Genomic DNA, 5,591 nt, shown 5'->3' on the forward strand with positions numbered 1-5,591 from the left:
TCCTTATCTTCAAAGCCGTCCTGCTAGGCCTCTGGCTGGAAATTTGCATGACAGCTAAAGGAAAGTAAATTTGGGGGCTGGCTCCCTTTGATAACCAAATGCTCTCTTTCTCTCTTTGTTCTGAAGGTGAGACTAAAAGGAATTCAGTGATGAGGAAAGAACTCAGCATTGAGCTCAGCTCAGTCTCTGTGACTGGCTCTGGCATCTACTTAACATATGAACTGTGGCTTCTGTCCTCAACCCAGGTCAATCATTAAATGACTGGGTGAAAATCTTAAAAGGTGACCACATATCTCAGGTGGGAGTCACTTGGAGAAGTACAAAAGAGGCAGAGGCTCTCTCTCCTTTGCGAATCCGTGTGCACAGGATAGGCTACATAATTGTGAGACCCAGGGCAGGTCAAAAGGAAGATGGGACTCCTTGTTCCAAACGCAGGACAAGAGTGTCATTAAAGGAACTAAAATACAAGGTACTTTCCTCTCTTCCTCTCTCAACTTGGTGTGAGAAATAGAGAGTTTGGTGGTCCATTTTTCAGAAGATAGTATTTCCCTTTAAAATTGGGATGTGAGATCCAATTGTAGCCATTTTAACTATAGCCCTATCCTTTGCCTGCCCCGATTTAAAAATTAGCCAATTGTGTAGACTGTAACCCCGGGCTCCTCCATCAGAGCACAGAGCAGTGCTGCATTAGGGACAAAAACAGATGGGCTGCCAGCCAAATATGCTTGCTTGCCAAACCTTGTTCTGTAGCACACCCTTCTGCCTTTGCCTTGCTGAGCTACTTCTGAGCACGTGTGTTGGATTGCTTACAGTACCCAGTATTTCTAACACTTGGCATTTTATTTTGGATTTGCTATTTAACCGCTGAAAATAAAGAAATATTAACATCTTAAATATATGTACATGAGTTTACCATGTGGCCTTTACTTTGTACAATATCCATTTAAAATGTTAATAGAAGAACATTTAATTCACATGATGGATGGCAAAATTACCCCACACATATGTCACAGTTCGAACATGCACACAGATACAGATTTTGTTTTGTCCAAAACAGCAGGAATGCTGCAGAAGACAATCCCAACTGCGTGTGTTTCACTTCATGATTGGCGCACAGCTGACGATCGATCGAGGCCTGAGAGCTAAAGGACCTGCAGTTGCTCCACTTTGCTCTCCCTCTATGTTGAGGGAGACTAAAACCTGCAACAGGCTTCCGTACTTGTGTGTACTTCTCCGAGCCTCACTGTGCTCTTTTTGCATTTAAAGTAACTTCTCGTCCCTGGGGCAAGCCTCACAGAGCCATCAGGGCCCCTCTACTCAGGGGCAGATGTGACACACTTCCCTTGTACTTGCTTTGCATATTACTGGACATATCTGGCTTTGTGCTTAGGGGGCATCGTGAATGCTACATGCAAACATGGCTGCCAGGAACAGTAAGCAAACAGTCACCTTGTGGGGACATGTTGGGCTCACACACCTCTCCATTGGCTCATTGGATTTCACTTGTAAAGCAAGTTTAAAAATGAGGGCTGGGGATGTGGCTCAAGCGGTGGCGCACTCGCCTGGTATGCATGCAGCCCGGGTTCGATCCTCAGCACCACATACAAACAAAGATGTTATGTCTGCTGAAAACTAAAAAAATAAATAAATAAAAATTTTAAAAAAAGTTTAAAAATGAAGTAAGAATCTCATAGGTGCAGCAGGGCTTTAGAACCTTTTAAACATGGAGTCTTGTGCAGCTGCCCAGGTTACACACCCATGAAACCAGCCATGCTTGTGTGCATTAGACACAAGGCTCAGAACAGAAGTCACAGAGTCTACAGCTAAAGACAGTTGCAAAGCAGGACTAATGGGGAACAGGGGCTCGCCCACATTCTTTGATCACTGTGCATTTAGTGCCACAGAAATTCTTTTCACAGAATTTTTAAGTCAAAGGAAACGGGTATAGGTTCCAATTATTTAGTTGGTAGGTCCAAACAATTTAGGAAATATTATTGGCCTGAAAAATTCATAGCCATTAAAAATATACCTATATCAAAAGGAAAAATTTATATTTCACTCTTAAGTAACCACAATTATTTGCTAATATATGAGTCCGCTGGGACTGATACCCTGTTAAAAATCAGCCTTACTAATACAGCCTTTTTTAAGTAGTCAAGGCTATAGGAGGAAGGAAAGGGATGAGTCTTCTGGTGTTAAATATCTCCAGGGAGCTGAGGGATTTTTCCCTGATCAAACCCTGCAGGTCTGGCTAGCCAAAAGCACATTGGTTGCCTCCTCCTCAGAAAGCATTGCTAGCTTGGACCATCTTGCTCAAGGGCAGGATAGTTGCTCTGGCTGGCTCACCAAAACTGTGACAGGTGTCACCAGTACTGGGGCCGGGGTAAGCTATATCACTTGTTGCTCAGAGTCAAATTGGTAGGAAAACAGGTTTTACTCAAAGCCAGCTTTGGAGGAAGAGAAGAAGAAGAAACTTATTGTTTTAAAAGTTCCAACTTCAAAATCTCTGAAGGTGAGCAGAGCTTTTAGAGAAGAGGGAGTGAAGAGGGAGGGAACCAGTGGAGGAAGTGTGGCTATGTTGGCTTCCTTCACCTGGGCACAGGGCAGGAGAGGGGAGCAGTTTCCATTCCCAGGTTCCTCCGGCCTTGGGGGCAGCCCTCCAGCTTCCATTCTCAGCACTCCAAATTCAGTCTGTTTCAACCCCTAGAATAAGATTGGACACCACCATCCTCATTTCTAGATCCCTATCATATTTGCTTTTGATCAAAGCAACTGTCCAAAACCCAGCTGCACAAAGAGTGACATCATTGTGTGCTCTCCTGTTGAGACTAAACCGCCCTAAGCTAGTGGTTCCTGAAGGTCCAACAGATGCGGAGTATCACAGGTTTCTGTAAAATGTCTGCATATTCCAAAGCTTGTGTGCACACAATTTGGGCATCAATGTGTAGAGGAATGCGGACTTGAATCAGGCAGCCCTGGATTCACATACTGACTCCCAAACCCTGGGAGTCAATTTGCTTCAAGTCTCAGTGGTTCAGATTCTACAGCCAAAAAAAAAAAAAAAAAAATCGGGGGTGGGAAAGGTAGCCACCTACCAGGGATGGTGTTGGATTTTACACGTGGCACTGGCAGGAGTTCCAGAAAGGCAAGTAAGTTGGACTTTTAGGGCTGCCAATCCCTAGCACTTACTCTGTGCTACTCATCTGAGGCAGAATCTCATCAGTTTATTCCATGACTTAATGTTTGCACTCATTGCTGTCTCACTTTCCATTTATTTAGGAAATGGATATTAATATGAGCATCTGCAAAATTAACCAGGTAGGTTGTCTGGTGCTAGAGAGACAAAGCTAAACTAACTAGTGAAGTTCCTGCCCTCACACAGCTCGCAGAGGCACCGGGAGGCTGGGAATGCACAGCCCCAGAAAATGTTACCAACAGTCATGAGTGCTTCCCGCTTTTAAAGTTCAGAGCACTTCAAAGCATCTAACTGACAACATCCTCCGGTCTGGGTGTCTTAGGAAGGACCTTTGAATACCAAGTATTTAAGATGAAGTCTGAACAATTGTCCTTTGGAAAGAAGGAGAACAGAGACTATGTTTCTAGGAACATCCTGTTCCAGGGAAGACCTTGATTTCTCAGGTCCTACTGGTAGAAAGCTGTGTGCAGGAGCCTAGAACCTAGATGGTCAGCTGCTTCTAGAGGATGCATTGGTTATGGTTTAAAAGCTCATGTGTGAGACAATGCAAAAAAGTTCCAAGGTTAAATGATTAGATAAAGAATTGTAACCCAATCGGTGGCTACCTATATAGGTTAACTGGATGGTAAGTGAAGGCAGGTAGGGTGGGGCTGGAGGAAGTACATGGGCGGGGGCTTCCCTTTGGGGTTTTAAAGCTCTCTCTGCTTCCCAATTGCCATGTCCTGAGCCGCTCCCGTCTGCCACCCTTCTGCTGTGAGTTTCTGCCTCTCCTGTAGCAACCACTCAACGGCTGCAGCAGGAAAGCAGCCCATAAGTAATACCGACCCAAACAGACATAGCTGTGTGCCAATAAAACTTTATGTACTGAAGCAGAGAGCAGGTCACCTTTGACCCTGTGGCTAGAGTTTTCAGACACTATACAGGACTTCTCTGGTTCCCTCAGATATCTTAATACAGAGTTGGGCCTACAGGGGTAACTGTTGAAATTAGGAACAAAGGATGAAACCTGGTCCCTGGTCTTTTAGGGTTTCCAATGTAAAAAAAAAAAAAAAAAAAAAGCAAATGTGAACATGCTATATAGAAACACAGAGCAGATAAGGTGCATCAAAACTCAAAGCGAACGTCCCACCTGCCATCTCTCATAACCCACCCAAGCCATGTGTGCCTTCTGTAGAGGAGGGACACTGCACCGCCAAAAGCCAGAGGTAAGAAAGCCCTGGAGCTAAGGATGCAAGACCCGGAGGGGAAGGGGGCAGGGGATGGGGGCTGCTCCAGGCCTAGGTGTCTGCAGGGCAGCCAGTGCCTCCCTCTCACCCCCTGCCACTCTGCTGTCCTTGGCAGTCTGCGCTCTGCTCCCTCCGGCCACTCCTGGCTGGTTTTCCTATTAAAAAGAGCAGTTTGGGCAGCCCTTGCCCTTCAGCATCTCAGAAAAACAAAGAAAGGCAAACCGAGTCTTCTTATTAGTTGTTATAGCAACACACAAACCACCGCAGGGGCCTGGAGAAGCCACCGGGAGCTCCTTCCAAAGCTCAGGCTACACCTCCCCTTCCCGACTGCATCTTCCCAACAACATCGCTTCGTACCTGGGTGTTCCTACGGCTCCTGCGCGTTCCCCCTCGAAGCCTCTAATCCAGTCCTCTGGCTCAGCTCTTCTTTCCGGCTTCCCACAGGTGTCCTGAGTGGAAACACCTGCTGATTGGAGGCTTCTCGAACCTGCGGGCACTCCCCATGTCCCCATGTCAACTCGGGGCTCCCAAAATGGGATTTTACATCATTTACCACCTGTGCTGGAATTACCTGGAGATGCTGACTGAAGAATGTAGCTTTGAGGGCTCCACCTCAGATCTATGGAGTGTCTTTTGCCCATATTTAAGAACTGTTAGCTTACTGAGTGCAGAACAGAGCTGATGGCACCTCATTCAGCCCAGAACTGGGTAAATGGTTATCAGGTGGGGTTCTTTCGGCCTTGGCTGAATCCAATCAGAGGAGATTGATCCAGGAGTGTGTGTTGATTTCAGCCAGGGGTTAACTTTCACACCTCCGTTCAACTGTTAACCAACAGAACCTGAAATCTCAATATGAAAGGGAACTATCAAGCTTGCTGTCATAATGGAAATCTAAAAATGGACATAGGTGTAGTGGGACTAAAAGTTGGTATAGTATCTCCCCGCAACGTAGAGTGTCCCACAGAGAAATAGCAAAAGGTCCCTTTCTAGAAATGTATGTTTCTTTAAGTTGTTTGCTTCCCGAGCAATCAGCTGAAGCCTCTGAGCCCAGGGATGAGGCCCAGCAGTGAAGACTTGCACACCAATTCTGGGTGGTGTGCAAGAGTACTGCACGTGAAACATTTCAGAAACACACCATCTTACTGTAGACACCAGCTAAAAAATGGCTG

Source organism: Marmota flaviventris, chromosome 2 (assembly GCF_047511675.1).
Source record: "Marmota flaviventris isolate mMarFla1 chromosome 2, mMarFla1.hap1, whole genome shotgun sequence".
Classification (NCBI taxonomy): Eukaryota; Metazoa; Chordata; class Mammalia; order Rodentia; family Sciuridae; genus Marmota; species Marmota flaviventris.